At 38.6% G+C, this 27,539-nt stretch overlaps 1 long non-coding RNA gene and 1 pseudogene across 1 annotated transcript in view; both read right to left on the reverse strand.

The window, feature by feature from the left end:
- The window catches only part of LOC137228562 (uncharacterized), a 76,896-nt gene extending 52,081 nt beyond the window's left edge, over window positions 1-24,815 (reverse strand). Inside the window, exon 1 of the long non-coding RNA XR_010945305.1 lies at window positions 24,766-24,815. This is a non-coding gene — a long non-coding RNA (uncharacterized lncRNA). The remainder of the gene's footprint in view (window positions 1-24,765) is intronic.
- On the reverse strand, window positions 17,094-18,792 carry LOC137228561 (keratin, type II cytoskeletal 8 pseudogene; annotated as a pseudogene).
- Window positions 24,816-27,539: the final 2,724 nt, after the last annotated feature.

Below are 27,539 nucleotides of genomic sequence, written 5' to 3' on the forward strand. Positions count from 1 at the left end.
AGATCAGCTCAGTGCTTTGTGACCACCTAGAGGGGTGGGATAGGGAGGGTGGGAAGGAGAGAGACACAGGAGGGAAGAGATATGGGAACATATGTATATATATAGCTGATTCACTTTGTTATAAAGCAGAAACCAACACACCATTGTAAAGCAATTATACTCCAATAAAGATGTTAAAAATAAATAAATATAATAAGTAAAATAAAATGATTTTTTGTTATGTGAATTTCACCTCAATAAATTAAAAAGTCAATTTGAGGATCTTGGCCACAGGTAAAATAAAGCCTACTGGTATGAAAAATTATTTTACTTTTTTCTCATTTATAGTAAGCAAAAGGCTAGGCAACCAAATAAGTATACAGTTCTATACATTCCTTCATTAACTTTTATTTACTTTTTCCACCTAGTTCAAAGTAACGTAAAACACTGATAAGCTGCATACGCATTTGTAACTTATTAGCACCAAAATGCTTTTGATTTCAACATAGTGTTTTCTCATTTAATATTATGAATATCAGGAATTGATAAATAGTGTTAATTTGTGTGGTAAAGGCCCTGATTGCATTTGTACTTGATACCAATTGGCTATTTTATAAGAATCACCTTTTTCTAATTTATCAAAAATTTTCTAAGCTAGACCATATCCACTTTTTTTACCCACAAAACAGAAAAGTCGTAAATATAAATGTTCAAGTCCACAATTTTCCCACCTTCGTATGCTCTCTACTCTCAAATTACAGTGGCCGATTTTCCAGCAGACACTTCTAACAATAGCATTGAAACCATGTTCTCATGTGTATAATTAAGTTCTTCCTACTTTAAATAAATGCCTTTGGTGTTGTGAGACTTGACCTGGTCAGTGAAGTTATTAGACTTTTGTTCCAGAAGCAAGTCTATTTTCGAAAACCATCCAGCAGCCTGGCAGAGCCAGCAGCAAGCTTCCTTGCTTTTATGAGGAAAACAAAACTCAACCAAAAGATGACAAATACGCACAACACAATATAGGCTGCAGTCCTAAAGCAGTTAGTGTGTTGAATTATAGGACTCATTTTCCAGGGAGGAAATTCCAAACACCATCACTCAATATTGAGTACAAATGTACCATGAAGACTATTGGACAAAAAGTCTGCACTCTTGCATCGTTTCCACAAAATATAAGGAAAATTTTCTATATAAAATTTCTTCTCTGTGTTATGTAAATAACTGGTATATGTAATTCATTACATCTATTTAAAATATGTTTTGCTCTTTGCTGTGAGAAAATTGCAGTCTCCTATTGTATACCACTGTGTTGTTTATGTATTCTTTGTGAATTTTTACTTATTACCACCTTTTGTTGCTAAGAGTAGAGGTGAGCCAGCATTGCAGTACACTGACCACTGTCATTAGCAATCAATGCAAGTCTGCTCTGGTTTCATTTTATCTCATTTTATTTGTCTCTTTCTCTCTGCTCCCCACTCTTATTCTACTTTCTACCTAGCCATTTTCTTTGATATGTTTACTATATGTCCCTAAACTTAATAAATTACTGGATAATATTTGTTAAATTTCTGTTTCTTTAAAATTTACATGTTTATCTACCTTATTCATGCAACACTTTTTGAGATACGTTTATGCTGTTGTCTAGTACTTAGTTTCTTACTTTTACTATAGCACTGTATTCCATAGTATGCAACAATCATTCTATTTTTCCATTTCCCCAGTGATTTCCTCTAGGTAATTCCAACTCCCAGAGCCAAAAACAATGCCATGATAAACTTACTGAACAAGTGCCCATGTGATGCCATGTGAAAATTTTGCTTTCATTTTGATAACAGCACATTATTTATTTATTTTTAATATCTTTACTGGAGTATAATTGCTTTACAATGGTGTGTTAGTTTCTGCTTTATAACAAAGTGAATCAGGTATACATATACATATATCCCCATATCCCCTCCCTCTTGAGTCTCCCTCCCACCCTCCCTATCCCACCCCTCTAGGTGGTCACAAAGCACTGAGCTGATCTCCCTGTGCTATGCGGCTGCTTCCCACTAGCTATCTATTTTACATTTGGTAGTGTATATATGTTCATGCCACTCTCTCATTTCATCCCAGCTTACCTTCCCTGTGTCCTCAAGTCCGTTCTCTATGTCTGTGTCTTTATTCCTGTCCTGCCCCTAGGTTCTTCAGAACAAATTTTTTGTTTTAGATTCCATATATGTGTGTTAGCATACTGTATTTGTTTTTCTCTTTCTGACTTGCTTCACTCTGTATGACAGTCTCTAGGTCCATCCACCTCACTACAAACAACTCAATTTCATTGGATAAGAGCACATTAGATTTTAACTTGCTCCCCATATATATTTCAGAATTGCAACGGACCAATAACTGCTGCGTCTATATCATTCCCGCACCTTTGTGAAGAATAGCATTTAACACGACTCCTTGTTCCACCAGGGTATACCGGCAGTGTGGAGGCACCTAATTTTTTTATTTCTCCGAACTGAGAAGAGACACATCTGGGTTTGATGTAGAGACTATCAGACATCACCCAGAGACCCTGGACTTCAAGGTGATGCCTATGACCAGATGCAAATTTGGACTGAGTGTAGTTTGCCTGTAGGAAGGAGAGTGGGCCAAATGACCAGAAGGGCAAACCATGGTTACCATTAATACTGCTCATGAAATATTTCTGCCTCTCTGCCTTTGGGGCAAATAATGGAGTAGGACAGTGCGACAGAGTGACCTCTGTCAGTTCTGGCCCAACTATTGAATTTTTGATGGGAGAACCCCTCCAAAACACTCTTTTTATCTGCCACATTGACCAGTAATAGTACAGATGGTATTTCTTGGTCAGTCTGTATCCAGACATGAGGATAACACCCTCCACGAGTTCCATAATGGACACACAGTGTAAGAATAAATCAGCACTGGTTTGAGATTTTGAAAGTATTTGTTACCAAAGCATTACCTAACCTAAACCTGATACAACCATATATACCTAAGTAAGAGCACTGAGCCATTGGGTATCTACACTCGTAATTTTGCTAAAGACCGACAATGGTACTCCATAAATCCTTGCTAACACTTGCTAACACCTTTCCTAATTTTTGCCATTCTTTCATGTATAGGGTGTAATGATTTGCTGCGTTTTCTGTTAGGTTGATTCCTAAATACTTAAAAGTTTTTCACTGCCACTGTGAATTCTGCTATTATTAAAATCTCACATACGTTGTTGCTAGTCTAGAGGAAAGTTATTAATCTTTGTAAGTTGGTCTGGTACTGGTTGTCGTTTCTGGGTACTCATAAATCATTTATGTTGGGGTGTTTTTAAGTAGGTGACTATGCAATAATAATGACAGTATTATCTCTCTCTTCCAATTAATAAATCTACCATTTTCTTATCTTGTAATATTAATGAGAAATTCTAATATCATACCAAACAGGTGTTCAGTTCCTGAATTTAATGTGAATGATGCCAAAGTTTTCGCATGAAATGTAATGTTTGCTATGGGATGGCAGTTGCCTATGTTCTCATTTTTCCAAATTTTCTTTTAAATGAAACAACTTCAGTTTTATTGAAATATAGGTGACTTACAAATTATGTTCATTTCAGGTGTACTACATAGTGATTTGACAATTGTATACATTACGAAATGATATTTCATCATGATAAGTCTAGTAACCATCTGCCGCCAAAGTTATTACAATATTACTGACCACATTCCTTATGCCATATATTACATTCTTATGGCTTATTTATTTTCTAACTGGAGGTTTGTACCTTTTGATCCCCCCTTCACCTATTTCACCCCACCAACAGCCCCTTCCCCCCGGCAACTGCCTGTTTGTTCTTTGTATCTATGAATCTGTTTTCATTTTTTATTTGTTTTGTTTTTTAGATTTAACATATAAGATCAAATGGTATTTGTTTTTCTCTGTCTGACTTACTCTGCTTAGCATAATATGCTCCAGATCCATCCATGTTGTCGCAAATGGCAAGATTTCTTTTCTTATGGCCGCATAATATTTCATTGTGCAACATGCTCCCCCTCTGATCTCTGGAGCTATATGCTGTAGGGGTGCCCCCTACGTGGGCTGCACGCAACCTACTGTTGTGGTGGGGTTCACTACTGGTACACAAGCCTGGCCCCCTGCCTGGCTGGCTACGAGGCCATACTTGGTATAGTGGCTATAGGCCTGTTGGATGGTGGGGTAGGCTTTCTGCATGGTTGGCTGCACAACTGGTGGGTGGGGCCAGGAGCCTGCAAGGCTGTCTGTATGGCTGGGGGTGGGGGGGACTCGCCTAGTACGTTTCTAAGCATAAATAGGAGACCTTCAAGATGGCAGAGAAGTAAGATGTGGAGATCACCTTCCTCCCCATAAATACATCAAAAATACATCTGTATGTGGAACAGCTCCTACAGAACACCTACTGAACGCTGGCAGAAGACCTTAGACCTCCCAAAAGGCAAGAAAATCCCCACGTAGATGGGTAGGGCAAAAGAAAAAAGAAAAAAACAGAGACAAAAGAATAGGGACAGGACCTGCACCTCTGGGAGGGAGCTGTGAAGGAGGAAAGGTTTCCACACATGAGGGAGCCCCTTCACTGGCGGGGAAGCGGGGTGGGTGGAGGGGAAGCTTCGGAGCCGCACAGGAGAGCACAGCAACAGGGGTGCGGAGGGCAAAGCGGAGAGATTCCCGCACAGAGGATCGGTGCCGACCGGCACTCACCAGCCCGAGAGGCTGGTCTGCTCACGCGCCGGGGCGGCCGGGGCTGGGAGCTGAGGCTAGGGCTTCTGAGGTAAGATCCCAGGGAGAGGACTGGGGTTGGCTGCGTGAACACAGCCTGAGGGGGTTAGTGTTGGGAGGGGATATGGGGATATATGTATACATACAGCTGATTAACTTTGTTATACAGCAGAATCTAACACACCTTAATCCAATATGATCTCATCTTGATCATTAATTACATCAGTAAGACCCTATTTCCAAATAAGATCACATTCTGAGGTTCTGATTTGACATGAATTTTTTTTTTTTTTTTGCGGTACGCGGGCCTCTCTCTGTTGTGGCCTCTCCCGTTGCAGAGCACAGGCTCCGGACGCGCAGGCCCAGGAGCCATGGCTCACGGGCCCAGCCGCTCCGCGGCATGTGGGATCTTCCCGGACCGGGGCACGAACCCGTGTCCCCTGCATCAGCAGGCGGACTCTCAACCACTGCGCCACCAGGGAAGCCCTGACATGAATTTTGAGATGACACTCTTTAACCCACTACAGGTATGGAAAAATACTGTCATTGGTAAATATTATTGAGAAATCACATCCTCTGTTTCTAGGCATTAAGAATATCTAAAGTTATTAAACCTATATTATGAGCCAGGCATTACTCATTCATGTTTTAACTTTTTTAATACTCAGGAAAAACCCTAAGAAGTGAGCACTGATATTATTATCCCCAATTTACAGATGAAGAAACTGAAGAAAAGAGGAGTGGAATATCTTTTCCCAGTTATTAGAGCTGTTAAATGACACAGCTACATTTACTTGTAAATATTCTAAACAGAGGTCACATTCTTAAGCACCAACATATTGCCAAGGAGAAAAGAGGAGGGGGAAGAAATGAAAAGCAAATAAACCAACAGTTTTGTAGGACTAATATGCCCAGGTGCACGTGTTAGAAAGTTTAACCTTAATAACAATGCTATAATTTGATATATTTTTTTCACATTGTTTTGAACAATACTGGAGTCATGCAAGCAATTTGTTGATTTTTCAAATAAGCAACCAAATGCAACTGAGCAGATGTAACAGAAGCAAAGACATCAAATGACCTCTAAAATAAATCCAAATCTCTGTTAAGACACAGCTGTCATCAAGTGATTTCTGAATTTCTTTCCCTAGCCATGCTATATTTGAGACAAAAACTGACATAATTTTAACAAGTTCCAATCCTACAACACTAATTTCCCTCTAAATGTAATAACCACTCAGAAATCTAGCCAACTGATATGAAGTTGATTTTAACACTAGTCTCCACCTACTTTATGATGGGGTTTCAGACTTTTTTCTCACAGTCTTATGTAGTATTTAGAATGTTATGGGTGTTAACAATATAATTTTGAAAATATTTGTCAACTCCTCACACTTCAAGTAGCAAAACATTTAAATGAATAATAGATTTCATATTCAGCTTTCGTGCTCCATAACCACTTATAGAGTTTAATTTATACATCTTTATTTTAAGAAATGGGATGCTCAGACTGTTTCTGGATGCTGACTTAAATGAAGATCTTTCTACCCTCTAAAAAACATAAAAGCACTTTTTATTTTTATTTTATTTATTTATTTTTTAAAAGCACTTTTGATGCATCAGTCTCAAACACAACATAATGTTGTACATAACTGATGAACTGACGCATTTCTTATTTGAGGCTTATCACATGTGCTCTGAGGAAATGCCTTATGAATATGCTCCATTTATTTACAATAATGTGACAAAAATCAGTGGGTTTTAGATTAGATTCATTCAAACCCTTCCAGATAGATATATTCCCAGATGTAGGAGAGTTAATCTCCTAAACAGAATAGTTGTCTTGACCCAATGCATCCAGCAGCGATATTTCCAATGCTCCATAAATGATCATCTGAATATTCCAAGGGAGATGATGAATGCTTTGAAGCTGATTCTAACACTAGTCTCCAAATCTTATAGGGCTTAGTCTAAGGACGTAAAGATGACAAAGACTTGATCTTCTCACACTGCATACATCATAATCTACATCACGGATGCAGAGAAACCATTCCGTGCTGCCTCTCTCCGAGCTTCTGGAGGTTGCCAGTGATCCTTAGCCTTCCTTGATTTGTAGCCACATCACTCCATCCCTGCCGCTATGTTCATATCACCTTATTCTCTCTGTTCCTGTGTATCCTTTGTGTTTCCCGTAAGAACACTCTCATTGGATTCTGGGCACACCCTAATCCAATATGATTTCATCTTGATCATTAATTACATCAGTAAGACCCTATTTCCAAATAAGATCACATTCTGAGGTTCTGATTTGACATGAAGTTTGAGATGACACTCTTTAACCCACTACAGGTATGGAAAAATACTGTCACTGGTAAATATGATTGAGAAATCACATCCTCTGTTCCTAGGCATTAAGAGTATCTAAAGTTATTGAACCTATATATGAGCCAGGCATTACTCGCTCATGTTTTAACTTTTTTAATACTCAGGAAAAACCCTGAGAAGTAAGCACTGATATTATTATCCCCAATTTACAGATGAGAAAACTGAAGAAAAGAGGAGTGGAATATCTTTTCCCAGTTATTAGAGCTGTTAAATGACACAGCTACATTTACTTGTAAATATTCTAAACAGAGGTCACATTCTTAAGCACCAACATATTGCCAAGGAGAAAAGAGGAGGGGAAAGAAATGAAAAGCAAATAAACCAACAGTTTTGTAGGACTAATATGCCCAGGTGCATGTGTTAGTAAGTTCAACCTTAGTAACTTAGGTTTCATCATTATAGCCCATTTTCCTGATAAAAGAATGACAGTTAAGAGATAGGAAGTTGTCCAAAGTTCCACAGCTGTGGCTGCTTTAAAGCTCACTCTGTTTCCCATGTATGTTGCCTTCAATGTTCTAGGGATAATGGATTTCAACAGCCTTCTCGGAATTAGTGTGTATATTTCCAGATGAATTAACTTCCAAATTTGTGAAAGTAATGTGCTGTGGAATTGTTAAAGGGATAGATCTCATTTCTCCTCAATTTATTAATGCTTAGTCATATTCTTCAAATGTGTTTGGTCAGTAAATATTTTACATTAAATACTGTGGATGTAATGCCAGGATATGTAAGTGGGAAAGAACAATTAATATTTTATAGATAGTAGAGAAATATAAAATTAATAGAATTAAATGGATTTGGAAAAAATAAACATACATCTCATTTGAATATATTACTGAATATACCATATATATAACAATTTCCAAGGAATGAAGATATGCATGCCTAAATTATAAAACTTTAAAGTAATGATTTAATTTTGCAGCAGTACAAAAATGAATATGTTTTTGCGCCAATTTCTAGTTTCATTCCCTAAAACTTAAACTTGGAAGTAAGTGCTCACTGATATTTCCAGACTGACTATTTTAGAAACCAAATGGAAATCATGGAAGGCTAAAATCTGACTGACCTTTTATAATGAGATTTGTAGCAGGGGACACTGGCAAATAAAAAATGTTAAGCAATATTTGCTTTAAATCTCTCATGCCTCATAATTTTTTTTAAACAACAAGCAAGGCCTAATTTTTATCAATCTGACAAGTTTTTGTTTTACCATATATTTTATATCCAACTGGCACTTTTACCATACAACATATTATTCTGTCTTTGCATTCTTGGCTTTAAAACCATCTTATACATTTTGTGGAGAATGGTGTATTAATAGAAGCCATGCAATTAATTTGAAAAAAAAAATAGCCATTAATTTGGTTAAAAAATTCCTAAAGAATCATGCCAATCACTTATAAAAAGGAATAAATGAAAATAATTTTATAGAAGTTGAAAGAAAACAAAATAGAACTGCATATTTATAGTTTCTACTTAAAATTGAACATTTATAAAAGGCTGCAAGTTTATGTCATATTCTCCTGAACAAAAAATATGCTTTGTCATGTATTCAGTTTGAGATTCCAATAAAATGCTAATAATGGTGCATTCAGTATTATGGTCATTTATAGAAATAATAAAATTACTGAAAATCTTCAGGAGAAATTTGTATATAAACGATAATTTGTTCACAAAGAAGATTCTGACATAATTACAATTCTTCTTTATCATATGCCATTTAATCTGTTATTTACCATCTCTGAAACTACTTCTAAACTTCATTAGCAATGTTCCCCAATAGGGTCTATCAGCAAATTTGTAATGGGAAATATACATGGAGAAAAAATTTCTCACTATTACATAAAATGACCATTTAGTAAATCAGTAAATATTTACTAAGCACCTATTGGCGTAGGTTTTTTTTAAGCTACGCAATGGAGACGTTGTTTAGGGGGAAAAATAAAGGGAGACAGTCTTTGCCTCACTGAGGGCACATGATCACACAGGTTGAAAACATGTGGGAGTGGTATCCAAAAATTTTTGTTCACTAAGGATAGCATAAACAAAGAAGAGTTAGATCAGTAATTCAGGAGTTCAAGTCAAAGGCCAAAGAACACTTGGCATTTGACCTGACACCTTCCACACAGGGTTGTCTTGCAGCGAGGGTTTTCATTATTTTCCCCTTTGTGAAATGTAGAGTGAGTATGTGCATCAACGAACAAATATCGACTCTTGCCTTTTTTTTTCCCTTAGTGTGCATGATTAGCAACGATCATGTAAGGGAACAGATGCCCTTTCAATTAATATCAAATTTATAGATGCATGTCCTTATCCAAGCTTAATCCTAGTTTTTTTTTTTTTTTTTTTTTTTTTTTTGCGGTACGCGGGCCTCTCACTGTTGTGGCCTCTCCGGCTGCGGAGCACAGGCTCCGGACGCGCAGGCTCAGCGGCCATGGCTCACGGGCCCAGCCGCTCCGCGGCATGTGGGATCTTCCCAGACCGGGACACGAACCCGTGTCCCCTGCATCGGCAGGCGGACTCTCAACCACTGCGCCACCAGGGAAGCCCTCTAGTATATTTATAATAACCTAAATAGAAAAATCAGAGGTCGAATGAGTCAATATATGACACTATCAATGCCTGTTAGAGGGGGGCCAGGGAACCATGAATTTGCCTATTAAGCTTTGAACTCTGAGAGGGTAGTAAATTTTCCTTTTATACTGACTTATATGTCAAATTAGTGATATATTAATATTGATACTGTTTTTGTTCATGCATTTTCCAGGGAGAATTGTATGTTTTTAATTAATTATGCATGTTAAAATAAACCTGTAATTTAAGGGAGAATGTTTGCCTTGTATTATTTCACCTCCAGAGCTTTGTTCACTCTTTTCCTGATGTCTGCAGACCTGCGATTCTCACACACACACATACAATCACATTCAGTTTTGAAACCCCCCCGACATCCCTTTTCATTTCAAATTCATATCAGTACTTTAAGACACAGGTCAAATCCTTAATCCCTCTTGCTACCTTTCCCAATCCATCTGACACCTGAATTTCCATAGCACTCATTCTCTGTACAAATAATCTGGTTTAAAGACAAGGTTAAGTACACTATGCTGTGATTCCACATTAGCCTCTCTGGAGACAGACTGCTTAGGTTCAAAACTGAGTCTTATTTTACTAAATATGACACCTCGAACAAATGACTTAAATTTTGGTTTCTTGGGAGGACTAGATGAGATAAACATACAACCAAATGCCTAGAACATTAAAAAATGTTCAGTAAAGAGCAAATTTCCCGCCTTATTTTCCATTGTCTATCTTTCCTTTTCTTTTTTCTATTTTTATCCAAATATTTAATGCAATGATTTTTAAAAGTAGCATTAAAAGATTTTTAACAACAACACTAGAACAAAATGGTCCTTCTCTGTCCACATTCCAGGTCACGCAGCTCATTCCTCTCCCCAAATGCAATCACTTGATGATATTCTAGTGATCAATGGCACATATCTGGGAGATTTGGCCAATATTACAGTAAGGTATTTGCTCATAGAACAATACAGGAATCACTCATGAATGCCAGACTTAATCACAAAATAGTCATTACATGGTATTAATTAGTAATAAAATATAATGAAAATAATGTCAATATAATCAATAGATAAGATTAAAAATATTTATGAATACTATCATAGTACTTTAAGATTGTTTCTTTTTCTCTCATTCTCTAAAAAACTTATACCAATTTTCAAATTTCATTAGAATTTTTATTCTGTGAATATTAAATTCCAAATATTTAAAATTTCTGGCTTTTTCTTCTTATTTTATGTACTGTAACAGCAAGGTAATAACAGGATATTCAAACACTGTCTTAGGTTGGGTTCTCTTGATGGCAGACTCTGAAGCAGAGTTTAGCCTATAGGAGGCTTATTAGGGAATTCCTTCAGGATTGCTAACTTTGGAAGGGAAGAAGGGAGGGGACACAAGCTGAATTTACAGAAGCAGAAGTTGTGCATCCACTGATGTGCCTTGGTTGATCCCATAGGGAGCTCTGGAACTAACGCACTAGAGTTGTTCTGAGTTGGGCCAAGACTGTGAGTTTCTTCTACCTTCCACATCCAGGCTGACTGACGTACCCCCATAACCATCAGTCATTGGATACAGGCAGTCTTGGAAGAAGCATAACCTTGGGCAAGTGGTCCATTGCAGCTGAAGCAATCCTGAAGGAGCTTGCAGCTGAATGTGGTCCACTGACAGCACTCCCTGCAGCTCTGACAAGAAGTCTTTCTTTGAAAAGGATAGAGCATCTCTTTGTCCACAGTAGTGGTTTATGTAATCTTTTGGAAAAACTATATTAGTTCAAGAAACATTTTCAGACAATGAGGAATATCTTGACAAGGTCTACTGAACATTTAATAAGAAATGCTGACAAGTGATAAAATTAATGGAATTTTTTGAGAAATGTGTTTGTTATTTTTGAAGGTCATTATGTGATTAAGGAAATAGATTTTTAAATTTATCTAGTTTATGTAACAGCTAGAAATAAATATACCATAGAAGCCTAGTTGTTTAGATATTTGGGCAAGTTTAAGAATTTGTAAGGTAAAACATGAGATTGTGTGTTTGCCTTGACTTTTCAGAAAAGAATTTTAATTCTAGTTTTGTTAAATGATTACTCATGATTTATGGTTCAATGATTCTTCCAACAAGGTCACCAAAGGCTATAGTGGAATTCTGCTTCTCCAATTTTTCAGTGGACATTGAAAGGCTTATAGCTGCAGTTCACTAAATCAACTGTATTTTTTGGTTCAGTGAATTGGAGACTATCAATCATATAGTTTTAGAACCAGAATTTAAAACTAAGGAGTGTGAAATAAAGTTTACAAGATGGTGGCCCACAAGCCAAAGGTGGTTCACTGGCAAGTTCTGTTTGTACCACTTTGTATTCATATAAATTACGAAGTAGTTACTATAGACTGAATTAGTTGCTATTCTCTGCCCCACTGCAAGAAGAATTATATTTACTGCCTTCATAGACATTGGTCTTGGCCATGTGACTGTGTCAGTATGTGAAATGTTACTAATTTTGGCTTTTAGGACCACTGCATGCTTTGCCACATTCTCCTTGTCTTCTGCTGCAACTCAATCAGCCTCAAGTGAATATGACATGTAGCAGACATGCAGCACAGCTGCAGCGAAACTGTGATGCCATGTAGAATGGACAGGAAATAAACTTTGCTACTGTAAGTCATCAGGATTTTCAAATTGTTCATTACTACAACATAATCTTGCCTATCCTTTACAATTCGCCAACATTTATACATAAAAACTGTGATTTTTGATTTAACCAGAATATTTGACAATTTCAGTACTGAATATTGGTTGCTTCTTTAGGTAAACAGTGCACGATCCAGTTTACCAAGGTGCCCATGTAGTTTTTGGTTACATATTAATATCTATCCCTGGTAGAAAATCATGTTTGCTGCTCTGACCTAAGTAAGACTTTTCCTGCCAATCCAACCACATTGCATGTGACATGAATTTAAGCTGTATGTGTGATAGCCCACGTAAGCAAACTGAAACCCAAGCCAAAGTCAATTCCTGCAAATGCCTCAAGGTTAGGAAGAACAGACACCTTGCTCCTAGATCCTGTCACTGGAGTGTTCCTAACCACTTTGTTTGGCACTGCCTGACTGGAATTCATGTTTGCTCATATAAGCTTTTAAAAATTGTAATATGCCTCAGTTTATCTTTTAACAATATATAAATCACATGCATATACATACACTTACAATCATCACAATATTACTAGCAACTCAAATTTTTGTTTGTTTGTTTTTGTTTTTGCGGTACGTGGGCCTCTCACTCTTGTGGCCTCTCCCGTTGCAGAGCACAGGCTCCGGACGCGCAGGCTCAGCGGCCATGGCTCACGGGTCCAGCCACTCCACGGCATGTGCGATCTTCCCGGACCAGGGCACGAACCCGCGTCCCCTGCATCGGCAGGACTCTCAACCACTGCGCCACCAGGGAAGCCCTACTGGCAACTCTTGAAGTATTTCCATTAATGTCAGAAATAAAACAACTACACTCATCACCAGTAATATGTAATATCTTGTTGGAAATATTAGCCAATTCACAAAGGGATAAAAAGAGTTATCTATACTGGAAAGGATGAGTCAAATTATTAAGGTTTACAGAAATGCAACTCACTACCAATTAATCCCAAAAGATTTAAATAATTATTAAAACTAATATGAGATGATTAATATATCTTAGAAAAAAATATGTCAGAGGGCTTCCCTGGTGGCGCAGTGGTTGAGAGTCCGCCTGTCAATGCAGGGGACGTGGGTTCGTGCTCCGGTCCGGGAAGATCCCACATGCCGCGGAGCGGCTGGGCCCGTGAGCCATGGCCACTGAGCCTGTGCATCCGGAGACTGTTGCTCTGCAACGGAAGAGGCCACAACAGTGAGAGGCCCACGTACCACAAAAACAAAACAAAACAAAACAAAAAAAACAAACAAAAAAATATGCCAGAACCCATAGTTTTCTAATATATTCACAATACATACAGTAATACACTCTAATGGAAAACAATTAATTTACAAAGTAAACACTATAGAGTTCCTTGGGGAAAAATTAGAAGAACATGTACAGGCCCTCTTTAGGAAATACTGTAAAATATCACTGAGAAAATTTAAATAACAGCTGAGATATGCTATATAAAATGATTGTAAAATTCTATCTAGACACTACAAGTATAAGAACAGCAAGGAAAATTATTGAGGGACAAAAAATTTTAACAAGTGTTAAAAGATAATATGACCCAGTGGAGGAAGGACAGCCTCTTCAATAAGTGGTGCTGGGAAAACTGGACAGGTACACGTACAAGTATGAGATTAGATCACTCCCTAACACCATACACAACAATAAGCTCAAAATGGATTAAAGACCTAAATGTAAGGCCAGAAACTATCAAACTCTTAGAGGAAAACATAGGCAGAACACTCTATGACATAAATCACAGCAAGATCCTTTTTGACCCACCTCCTAGAGAAATGGAAATAAAAACAAAAATAAACAAATGGGACCTAATGAAACTTCAAAGCTTTGGCACAGCAAAGGAAACCATAAACAAGACCAAAAGACAACCCTCAGAATGGGAGAAAATATTTGCAAATAAAGCAACTGACAAAGAATTAATCTCCAAAATTTACAAGCAGCTCATGCAGCTCAATAACAAAAAAACAAACAACCCAATCCAAAAATGGGCAGAAGATCTAAATAGACATTTCTCCAAAGAAGATATACAGACTGCCAACAAACACATGAGAGAATGCTCAACATCATTAATCATTAGAGAAATGCAAATCAAAACTACAATGAGATATCATCTCACACCAGTCAGAATGGCCATCATCAAAAAATCTAGAAACAATAAAAGTTGGAGAGGGTGTGGAGAAAAGGGAACACTCTTGCACTGCTGGTGGGAATGTGTATTGGTACAGCCACTATGGAGGTTCCTTAAAAACTACAAATAGAACTACCATATGACCCAGCAATCCCACTACTGGGCATACACCCTGAGAAAACCATAATTCAAAACGAGTCATGTACCAAAATGTTCATTGCAGCTCTATTTACAATAGCCAAGAGATGGAAACAACCTAAGTGTCCATCATCGGATGAATGGATAAAGAAGATGTGGCACATATATACAATGGAATATTACTCAGCCATAAAAAGAAATGAAACTGAGCTATTTGTAATGAGGTGGATAGACCTAGAGTCTGTCATACACAGTGAAGTAAGTCAGAAAGAAAAAGTCAAATACCGTATGCTAACACATATATATGGAATTTAAGAAAAAAAATGTCATGAAGAACCTAGGGGTAAGACAGGAATAAAGACACAGACCTACTAGAGAATGGACTTGAGGAGATGGCGAGGGGGAAGGGAAAACTGTGACAAAGCAAGAGAGTGGCATGGACATATATACACTACCAAACGTAAAACAGATAGCTAGTGGGAAGCAGCCGCATAGCACAGGGAGATCAGCTGGGTGCTTTGTGACCACCTAGAGGGGTGGGATAGGGAGGGTGGGAGGGAGGGAGATGCAAGAGGGAAGAGATATGGGAACATATGTATATGTATAACTGATTCACTTTGTTATAAAGCAGAAACTAACACACCATTGTAAAGCAATTATACTCCAATAAAGATGCAAAAAAAAAGATATGACCAAAATGAGTGTGGTACTATCTTAAAAGATAAAGAAAGCAATGAAACAAAAGAAAACTGCAAAAACAGGGAAATTTACTGTGTGTAGCAGGTGAGAATTAAAAAAAAAAAATAGGTGAACTGAATAGGTGTATTATCATTTTATAAACAGGGAGTCATGCCAGGAAGAAAGTAAAGGTTAGACTTAATGTAAAAATGTAATATCATCAAAATTCTGTCAAAAAATACCATAAACATGATTAAAGGTAAAGAGAACTTTTACATATCAATGAAAAGATGTACACCCCAAAAGAAAAAGGGACAAAAAACATGGATTACTGTATCAGTCAAGAATCTTTCAGTGTTGATATCAAAAACCCAACACAATTGGCTCAAATAGAAAGAAGGATATATTTGTTCATTTCACTGGAAAACCTATGTAAAGCTAGATTCAACTGTTTAAGCTACAGCATCTGAACTCTTTTTCCATCTCTGAATTATGCTTTCCTATATATTGGCTTCATTTTCATACAAGCCCTTTTCTTCTGGTGGCAAGGGGACCATGGGCAGTTTCAGGGTTGCATCCTACTTTCTCAGCTACCCCAAACAAGAAAGGAATCCCACCAGCAAAATCTAAGATAAGCTTAAATTTGCTCTGATTAGGACATGTACTCCAGAATAAGTATAATCAGGAAGTCAGAGATGAGTTCTGTGATTGGTCATCCTTGGCCACATGAACCTTTTTACGTGCTATTAGCTCATCCAAGCCACATAGAATATGGCACAGAGATAATTTCTCATAGAAAATAAGTTCTGTTCCTGGAAAGTGAGGGGTAGGCCAGACTACGAAGAATTGATCCAAATTTGAATATGGACAAGAATTACAACTGAGCTGAAATTTTCTTCACTTTGATTTATATGCAGAACTAGGATAAAAAAATCTCAAAGGATGAAAGGAGCTCCCTCATGCCTCTGGAGTTCCTTGCAGAGGCATGCCTGAAGTTTTTATATAATGCTACATGTGTGGCAAGCTGCCAGTCAGAGTGACTGTGAGTTTCAGGTCCATTGCCAAAATTATATAGTTAACCTGGTACAGGAGACATGTCAGCACTCTTCGGTCTGCCTACTACTATGTAAGGGAATTCTTGCTGCCCTAGGTTGACTTCTAGGGCTTGCGTCCTTGGTCTAAAGGTGGACTGGATGCTGGGCCTTAAATGTACATCATTTAATATACTTAAAGAGAAAAGTCACAAAAGCAAAAGAGAAAAGCAACTATAAACAGATAAAAGACAACAACATGCACTAGTAATGAAATAACTGTGAACTAATGAAACATTGCAGGTATTCTTTACCTACCAGATTAGCAATGGTTTTACAATTTATACTATTCTAATTGGAAGGGGGCATGAAGAAATGTGCACTTTAATATACTGTTCAATATATTTTAAGTTGGTAATATTTCTACGGGCAATCTGGCATCAATTTATCAAACTTGTAAAGACGCGGTTTTTTCTTAAAATAATATTTATTTCACTATTCTTTACTCTTGGAAAAAGTTATAGAAACATATACATATGTGGACATATAGAATACATGTATTATTTCAACAATCTAGTAATTGATAGGAAAATTACACATGGATATAATTAACACTTGATTGATCTACATTATATTTCCATGGCAGAGATGCTATTATTGTCTTAATTTTGAATCTCAGTATTTCAATTTTTTGATGTTGTTGTTGGCAGAGGCAGCTGAAGCTTTATTCTGAAAAAGACACTTGGATTGGCTTTTAGTTGGGGGCGTGGGCAACAGAGGGAGCCCCAGGCAGTTGACTCCCCCAGGGGTGGGCTAAGGACGGGACTGAGCCTCAGGTCTTTGGTTCCAACACTCCCCTGCATAACTCCTTCTTGCAGGAGCAAGTGAGCGGGGAGGCTGGAAGGGATCGCGGGAGCCTTTCACTTAGGCAGGATGTCAGAGGACTCCGACACCAGCTTCCCATCACGGGTCTCAATCTTCTTCACAACCACAGCCTTGGAACTGCTACGGCTGAAGGAGCCAGAGCCCCCCCAGAGCCCAAGCTGGACTGGTAGGAGCTCAGCCCGTAGTTGAGGCCAGGGGTCCCGTAGGCTGAGGTCAGCCCACCTGAGTACCCGCTGGTGGTCTTGGTGTGGATGCTCTTGTTGTGCATCCCAGACTCCAGCCGCCTCTCCTCGCCCTCCAGCAGCTTGTGGTAGGTGGCGATCTCCACGTCCAGGGCCAGCTTGATGTTCATGAGCTCCTGGTATTCGCGCAGCTGCCGTACCATGTCCTGCGTGGCGGTTCTCAGAGAGGCCTCCAGCTCGGCCAGCTTGGCCTGAGCATCCTTGACGGCCAGCTCCCCACGCTGCTCGGCATCAGCAATGGCGGCCTCCAGGGAAGCCCTCTGGCCTTTGAGGCCCTCGATCTCAGCCTGGAGTCGGTTGATGTTCCGGTTCATCTCGGAAATCTTCGTGTGATGGAGGCCATCCCCATGCTTCCCAGACAAGGGCTGCAGCTCCTTGTACTTGATCTGGTACATGGTCTCAGCCTCAGCCCGGCTGTGGTTGGCGATCTCCTCATACTGGACCTTGACCTCGGCGATGATGCCATCCAGGTCCAGAGAGCGGCTGTTGTCCATGGACAGGACCACGGAGGTGTCAGAAATCTGCGACTGTATCTCGTGGATCTCCTCTTCATACAGTTGCCTGTACAAGTTGATCTCGTCAGTCAGCCCTTCCAGGCGGGACTCCAGCTCTACCTTGTTCATGTAAGCGTCATCCACATCCTTCTTGATGATGACAAACTCATTCTCCATGTCTGTGCGCTTTTGGATCTCTTCCTCATGCTTGGTCTTGAAGTCCTCCACCAGCCCTTGCATGTTGCCAAGCTCCACTTCCAGCTTCAGCTTCTCCTGGGCCACGGTTTCCAGCTGCCGCCAGAGGTTGTTGATGTAGCTCTCAGACATGTTGTCTATGTTGCTCCGGGCTGTCTTCTGCTGCTGCAGGAGGTTCCATTTGGTCTCCAAAATCTTGTTCTGCTGCTCCAGGTGCCGTACTTTGTCGACGAAGGAGGCAAACTTGTCGTTCAGGATCTTGATCTGCTCCTTCTCCTGGGTGCGCACGGCCTGGATGTCGGGGTCCACCTCCAGCTTGAGGGGGCTCAGCAGGCTCTGGTTCACCATGACAGCTGTGATGTCCCCCAGACCTGGGGCCCCACTGTGACCTGCAGCCAGACTCATGCTGCTGCCCAGGCCGCCCCGGAAGCTGCTGCTGCTGCCCACCTGGGAGAAGGCCGAGGAGTTGATGCGGGCGCCCGGCCCACTGGTGTACGAGCGGCTGTTGAAGGACCGGGGGCCGGAGGTGGACACCTTGTAGGACTTCTGGGTCACCCTGATGGACATGGTGGAGGCTGGAGAGGAGGCAAGAAGGCCGAAGCACACAGAGACTCTAGGAGTTGCAGAGCTGCTCCTCAGTATTTCAAATTTTGATCATGGGTATTTAGAGTTCATTTTGGAGAATGAGTTTTTATCCCTAATTATATGTAGATTTTTCCAAAAACATTTTCTAAAAGGGTCTTAAGTTTTTTAAACTTAAAAATATGCACATCATTAGTTGATTACCCTCAATGTACTTTGAGAAAGGCTACATTGTCAAAATTTTAAAGATATATACTAAAAGAAGTGTATTGTTAGTGGACTTCTACATTCTGAAAAAGAGAGTGTCTGGGTAATATAATATCTTCTTGTTTATAAACTTATGAAGTGATATTGAAAATATAATTCATGTTCTGGCCTACAAAATACTGAAATCATATATATTTTAATGAAACAAATATATTGTGTAATGTAGCCTATATATATTATTTGGTCCCTGCATAGTAAGCCCAAATCACCAATATTTTTTTTTCAATATATTAACAGGCAAGTATAAATTACACTAATATCTATTATGGAAACAGTAACTCATAAACCCATAAAATTACGTAAATACAATCTTAACAGTTCATTTTGCATTTAAAAATTGACGATTAAATACAGATGACAGTTTAATCATAGGGTACTCAATTAACTGAGACAGAAAAGTGAAAAAATTAACATAGTCACAAAGCACTCTTTTAGCAGATACTTAAAATGGAAAATTTATAAATTTGAGATGAACAATTTTCTTTAAAACTAAAGTGAAATCTACATTATTTTATATCAAGTGAAGTTGCCTTTCATTCATTTTTCCATTAAAAAGAGTGAGTCTAAGAATCCTGTGACATAATTTAACTTTTTCTGGAAACATTAAAAAAAAATTCCTTTGTTTCTAGGAGGCCGAGGTATCTTCATAGCAATTTTAGTCTAAAGTGAAATAAGTTCCTAAACAAAATTAATTTCTCCAATCCATGTTTTGGACATCAGGTTATCATTAACTTGGAACAAAAGTAGTTTTAAGAATTTTCTTTTTCCTCTGCACAGTTCCTGAAATGACAGTCTTCAGATTTAGGTGTGATTGTAGGGCATGTTGTTACTTTTTGAACAGCCAGGAGGAAGTAGATTGAGTTGTTTGCAAATACTAACACCCATACAGAGCAAACTTGATGCTCCAAACATTGCTCTCCATGATCAAAAGACCACATTCTACTTACTGTTCATTATATTCTTACTCAGCTATGTTGTTATTTCACAGCGCCAGTTGAAACTCTTTCCTCACTAGACAAATGATTTCTTTCTCAAAAAAAAAAAAAAATTGTTTTTGGAAGCCACTGGAATTAGCATAAAGTCTCGTTTTGAATGAAAAACTAGAATGACATCTAACTTTAAATTTTAGTTCAGGTCAGCAAAAAATTTTGAGACATCTGCTTTATACAAAAAATTATCTGCACTTATGAAGATTCAAAATAATTAGTGTCCTTGGCTTCAAGATCTAGAACAGTGGTTCTCAACCACTCTTATTGTAAGAGGGAAGAACATATCTGACTCCATGCTGGATCTGTTTCTTTTACTTTAACCTTTGTGTTCTGTTGCCTGTGCTTAGCCATGCTGGCTCTGCACCTTTTGTAGAAAAATGTTGCCTACAGCCTGAAATATATAAGATAGCCTATTCTCGAGGCTCTGACCTTTAAAGGTATAACACTCTTTCATTCACATAGAGATAAAAAGTTGCAGAACAGAGAATAACATTTGTCCTGCTGGAGGTTTACAGGAACATCATGACCTGACCTATGCGGACACATGCAAGAACAAAGGATTCTGACACCAAGAAGTTCGCCACAAGCAACCACATCCCCTCCACTTTTAGTATAAAAGAAGCCTGAATTCTAACTCGGGTAAGATGCTTCCCTAGGATATGAGTTTGCCTTCTTCTGGGTCTGCTGACTTTCAGAATAAAGTTGTTATTCCTTGCCCCAAAAACGCATCTCCCAATGTACTGGCCTGTGGTGAGGAGAGAGTAAGTTTGGACTAGGTAACATTATCACTTCAATGCTCCTTCCAACTGCGACAGACACCCCTGCTTCTCAATGCAGCCATGCCCTTGTGGGACAGGCATCTCAGAATTGCCAGAATTACTGGAGGAATGAAGTAGAGCATAGCTGATTTTCCACCAATTTTCCCATTTGAAAGAGGCACAAATCCTCTAGCAACTGTAACATTTATTGAAAATTTATCTTTCTCTGGTATTTTGTTAAGTACTTTAAAAAGATTGTGTCTTTTAATAAGTACAACACACATAAAACAATCTCTGAACTTAGGTACTAAGTTCAGTACCTAATATGAAATCAGTTTTCTCAGGAAACTGAGTCTTAACAAAGTTAATAGGTGATTCCTGTTACATTTCCAAAGATTTTTCTCAGTCCTCACTAGATCTACCCTCATATAGACAATCCTTCTATCATTTCAGGATAGTCATAAGCCCCAGAGAATCGGAAAGTAGATCCTGGACCCCTAAGTGGATGGAAAGGAAAGCCTATCACCAACTTCCCCACTCAGGTATTGCTAGAGAAATCTGTTCAATATTTCTCCCTGAATGAAGACAATGGAGAGGCACTCCTATATTGTTTTTTTGTTTTTTGCGGTACACGGGCCTCTCACCGTTGTGGCCCCTCCCGCCGCGGAGCACAGGCTCCGGACGCGCAGGCTCAGCGGCCATGGCTCACGCGCCCAGCCGCTCCGCGGCATGTGGGATCCTCCCGGACCGGGGTACGAACCCGTGTCCCCTGCATCGGCAGGCGGACTCCCAACCACTGCGCCACCAGGGAAGCCCGGCACTCCTATATTGAATTCAAATAGTAATGGATCTGTATAAAGGGAGGTATAGTTCAATCCTATAATTCTATATTCTACCTTATATAGTTTCAGTGATGACCAATTGATACTTGGTCACCAACTGATATAAAAACAAAGATACTTTAGCATACTAAGTGAAGTAAGTCAGAAAGATAAAGACACATACCATATGATATCACTTATGTGTGGAATCTAAAATACGACACAAATGAACTTACTTACAAAACAGAAACAGACTCACAGACATATTAGAAAACAAACTATGGGGGGTGAGGGATAAATGAGGAGTTTGGGATTAGCAAATAAAAGCTACTACATATAAAATAGATAAACAACAAGGTCCTACTGTGTAACACAGGGAACTATACTCAATATCCTGTAACAAACCATAATGGAAAAGAATATGAGAAAGAATATGTATATATATGTATAACCAACTCACTTTGCTGTACACCAGACTAACACAACACTGTCAATCAACTAGACATCAATTTTTTAAAAAAGATACTTTAAATAATTATAGAAACATAGTTTTTTGTTATTATCACTCATTTGGCACCTCTAATGCATTGGCTTATTTTGCTAGTTTTGCTCCAGCTAAACTGAAAAGTCCCAGAATGTTAGCTGTTTTGTGAATTGTGCTGCATTGTAGCTCTTTGCTTTTGCATTGCAGCTCTATGCGTTTAGCATAGTGCCTTATATTATAGGTTCACAGCTTTCATTTGCTGACTTATCATAGGAAACTTTAAATGTGTTTGGTGGCAAAATATCTTGAAAACTAAATAAATAAGAGGAAATGTGAAGGAAAACTTTGACTTCAACTGTCACTGTTATGAATACTGAGTCATATACAAAAATGTTCAAGGCAAGTGTCTGACATTGCCAAGGAAATAAATATAGTGTGAGCATAAAATAATTGCTGGTTTCTAAAGAATGACACCTTATTATAAAATTCAGTTCTAAGTTAGAAAGTGAGCTTGTGTTGAATTTCTTTCTTGTGTTGAATTTCTTTCTGAGGTCCAAGAGACATCACTTGCTGGCAGAGCAGGGGTTTATAAATAATTTGATCTCATCTCATTGCATAGTGACAAGGAGTTAGAATTTTTTTCTTTTTTTTGCGGTACGCGGGCCTCTCACTGTTGTGGCCTCTCCTGTTGCGGAGCACAGGCTCCGGACGCACAGGCTCAGCAGCCATGGCTCACGGGCCCAGCCGCTCCGCGGCATGTGGGATCTTCCCGGACTGGGGCACAAACCCGTGTCCCCTGCATCGGCAGGCGGACGCTCAACCACTGCGCCACCAGGGAAGCCCCTAGAAGTTAATTTTTATAGTGTAATTCAAAGCATTTAATAATTTAATCAGAAGTCAATTTTCAGTAAGAATAAGACAAAAATAGACAAGGGTTTATAATTCTAAGCCCAACATCTTCTATAAAATTAATGATGTGATTTGGTTTTTGAATACAGTTTAGACTACCAATTTAGCTTTGTACTAACAATCTACATCAAAGACTCATTCTAGTTGTGTCTGGGGAGAAGGATGAAATAACTACTATTTTTCCCTTTCAGAGTGATGGCTTCTCAGACTGTTTGAAACATGACTATTAAAACTACCATGAAGAAAGTATAAGAACATAATAAAATACAATACAGAAGCTTTGTGCTAAATAGGTTATTAGGTGAGAGGTCCAACAATAATGAATAAGAGCTTATAAAAATATGTTAGGAAAATATATGATAGAAGAAATTCCCTAAGTATGTTCTTCAACAAATCTACTTTTGTCAACGAATTGGCTGAATAAACTGGCCAGCATGAATAACGTATCTGTTGGTACTTTTTCATTTATTATGTTTATTATTTATGTAAGACATTAATATGTGCTATGAATTATGCCAGGGAAGGCAGTATGAAGGTAAATTGACTTTTTTTTCAGGAGATACCCACAATTAAAGACAGACACAGCAAACATTTATAATAAAATAAAAGTGATATGTGGGACTTCCCTGGTGGCACAGCGGTTAAGACTCTGCACTCCCAAGGCAGGGGGCTCGGGTTCGATCCCTGGTCCAGGAATTAGAACCTGCATGCATGCCGCAACTAAAAGTTCACATGCTGCAACTAAGAATTCACATGCCACAACTAAGGAGCCCGCAAGCTGCAAATAAGGAGCCTGCCTGCCACAAATAAGGAGCCCGCCTGCCACAAGACCTGACGCAACCAAATAAATATTTTAAAAGATTAAAACAATGGCAATGAAATAAACTATAAAGTGCAAAAAATAAAAAAAGTGATATGTAGCATGCACTGAGGAATGGAAGGAATAGCAGAAAAAACAACTACCCCCCCCAACCCCAGCCCTGCTGAGATGACTGAAAAATCTTCATTTACGAGAAGCCTTGAGAAATGAATAGAAAATTTCCAGAGAAATGAAGTTAGGGAGTGATTCAAGGACTGTAGAAAAAATTGAGGTATATGAGTCAATAACAGGCAGTTTAAATCCTTACAGTCTGTGTAACTAATTTGAAGGTGATGCCATAGTCAGTGAAAATTTATAGAATGTTTACAAACAAATACAATCATACCTATAATATTACCCTGTGATTTGTGTTGATAATGTTTTAGAATGAAGAGATTATGTAGATTGAATAGAAATAGTAGCGATGGAGGAAATGGATCAATGATATATTTCATAGAATGCTAGCTACTGTAACCCATATAGTCAATGATGTTTTGTTTCTCATGGCTTCCTCTTGTGACTTCCCTATAAGGAGGGATTTGGAGGTGCTTCCATCTTGTACTACCTTTATCTTGAACACACTACCACAGATCACAGCCGAAAGGCAAAAGAGAACTACATGACACTCTCAGAAGAACTATTAACAGCCAGGTGTTCATCATTTTCTCATTTTCTCCCACTTTCCATTAAACAGAACTGTTCATGCGAAAGTTAATTGCAAAGGAGGCTTGCAGGTATAATATTCCTATTTGCCAAGGAAGAAGAAACAGGTTTGATGAATATCTAACCATTTTCTAACAGTCTAGTCTTGATCATTAAGTATCAAATTTACTTGTTTCTTTTCATATACGATCCTCCTCACAGAGGAAAAATCAAATTCTTTCCAGTGACTGCATTGAACTCAAAGTGCTGTACCTTTTGGTGAGGTGTAGTCCTCTCCAATAGTCGATAGATGGCTTCTTTTGTATTAGAACCTGTGAACCAAATAAACAAGTTTTTTAGCTACCTTCTCTCTCTCTCTCTCTCTAACACACACACACTCTGCCCAATGCTGGAACATAGAATGTAACTTCTCAGTCAGAAAGAGAAAGAATAAAAGACAGTGGACTTGCCCATTACAGTTCTGAAATCTCACTGAGAAGACTTTGTGAAGGTCCCCCACCTTGAGCATGTTGCGGGGGGAGTACCTGGATTAAGATCCAATTCACCTCTCTAGGAGGAATTATTACATCTATTTTCTCCATGGCCCCTTGGTCCACCCATTTGGAGACCCCTCTTAATCCATTAGTCTCCATGGCTGCACTGGAAGTGAGTGTTAGAGAGAATACCTTTGGGGCTCTACAGCCTTCAAAGTTTGCTTCATGCTGATGGAAAATTGGGGGTTCAAGGTTTTATTATTATTACTCATTTGTTTAAACCTGAAACAGTCAAAGGCTTCTTTAGTTCCAATTTGTGATTTTTGGCAATAAAATTCTCTCAAACCAGTAGACCGCTGATTTGTTTTATTCTAATTTTACATGTACCAGTAATCACATATCCAAAGTTCATTTCCAGATGTAGTTCTCAAATATCTTTATTTTATTGCTTTTTACCAACTTGTTTCTCCCTTCATTTAATTGGGACCACCTATCTAGGGTGGGAAGACTGTACACACTTCATTGATTTTACCCTTGATTTATATTATTCACTTGACACATTTTACTGGATCTTTGTTGTTCAGTCCTTTAAAAATACCATCACCAACTGCTCAGTATCTATAAGCAGCTACCTTTTCCAACTTTACAAGGCACAGAATTTCAGGACTCTGTATTCTCTTTCATTTCTGCTTGCAAAATGCCCAATTTACTCCCGAGTTTCTCTCTTTACTGGTAATACCTTGTTGAAAGTAGTCAATGATGTCCAAAATAAAGTAATTCTGTGATTTTTTTTTTCCCGCAACCACATCCCCTAAAGCTTCTGACTGAATAGGCAAATAGCCTCGTCTGCCTTTCAAGTTACTGCACACAACAGTTTTATCAAATGTTTGCCTCTACATAACAGGGATCATCATCTTTCTAAATTTCAATGTCATTTTTCTTGCTATCACCTGATCTCTAAATCTTTAACAAATATTTTAGGAACCCTCATATAATGCCAACTTACGAATTAGGATAGACTAAGTTGTGCCATGGTTAAAAATAAAGCATGAAATCTGAGGAGCTTAGTTAACAGCGAAGGTTTATGTCTCCCTTCTGTCACAGTCTGATGTGTACTGGGATTGATTTTCTTTGGCAGTTTGCAGCTCTAAGTGGATGAAGTTATTCTGTGTGTTCAGGAAGAATCTGATAAGCATCTAGCCAGTATATGCAACATAGTTCCTACTGTTTTTGTTTTTTAGTGTGGAAAACACTTATTAAGGATTATTTAGTTAATTTAAAAGACCGGCCCCCTTTACCCCTCACACATTGTCATTAAAATAATGTCATTCTCCTTCCATCTCAAGGTTTGTCCAAATTAAAAAAAAATGCCATGAACCTATGGTCCACCTCTAGCTAGGATCTCCTTCACATCTCCTTTATTTTCTGTACAGCCAAGTTTCTGGAAAGAGTAGTCCACATCAGCGGTTCTCAAACTTTAATGTGCAAACAGATCAACTGAGGAGCATGGTAAAATGCAGATTCTGATTCAGTAAGACTGGGGAAGCACCAGAGATGCTAAATTTCTGTCTAACAGGTTCCCAGGTGATGCTGATGCTGGTCTGCAGGCCACACTGAGAAGTAGGTTTCTACACTCTAGGTTCACTGATGCTATTTCTGCTATTAGAACCAACATTCATTCCTTAATGGGATTCTGGGAATGGAAAACTGCCTGATTCTGTTCACTTATGTTCTTTGAGTAAGAGCACCTTTCTCCTGGAGGCCTCAAATAAATATAGCACACCCTTAGTTATCCTTTGTATGGAGATATATATGTACATATCTCCATAAGGACAATGACAAATAGCATAGCAGTGCCAGGGTTTGGACTGGATGACTACCAAGCTTTATCTCAAGAAGAGGGGACCTCTGTGTATAAACAAATATGCTGAATAGCAAGTAAAGTTTTTCAACAAATGATGGAACCATTATTTTGCAAATCTTATCAACAAAGGTGGGTTAAATTCCGGAAGCCCTTGTGAACCTGAGGCAAGAACCACTTCTGCACATCTAGCTGAAGTTTTTCAGAAATTATCTCACCAAAAAAAAGTCATGCTCTTCCAATTTCCTACAACTAAAACTTCTTCCCTGTTTTCCCCAGTAACATCAGTTTTCATTTCTTTCAACTTCCATCTTTCAGCATATCATTCTGAGTACTTACTTGGTCTTACTGTTTAATTCATTCTCTTGCATTTGGGGGAAAAAGATTCCACTCTTCTCCCTTCTGTGGAATTTCACAGATCACAATTTCTCCTTTGGAGAAAACACACCTGCCTGAGAGTTGATTCCTTAATCCCCTTGATTCTTTTCCTTCATTGCAGAGAATAAATGATTTCATGGTAGCAGTATTCCTTATCCCGATTTGCCAAAACCAAAGCTAGTGCTGGACCACATTCACTCCCCAAGGTTTTGAGGAAAATGGGAGGACAATTTGAAGATGGTTTTTAGGTTTATCGCACTCCAGTTGGACTCTGATATCTGAGAAATGTTGGGATAAGTTGTCAAATCAATCAT

Source organism: Pseudorca crassidens, chromosome 8 (genome assembly GCF_039906515.1).
Source record: "Pseudorca crassidens isolate mPseCra1 chromosome 8, mPseCra1.hap1, whole genome shotgun sequence".
NCBI lineage: Eukaryota > Metazoa > Chordata > Mammalia > Artiodactyla > Delphinidae > Pseudorca > Pseudorca crassidens.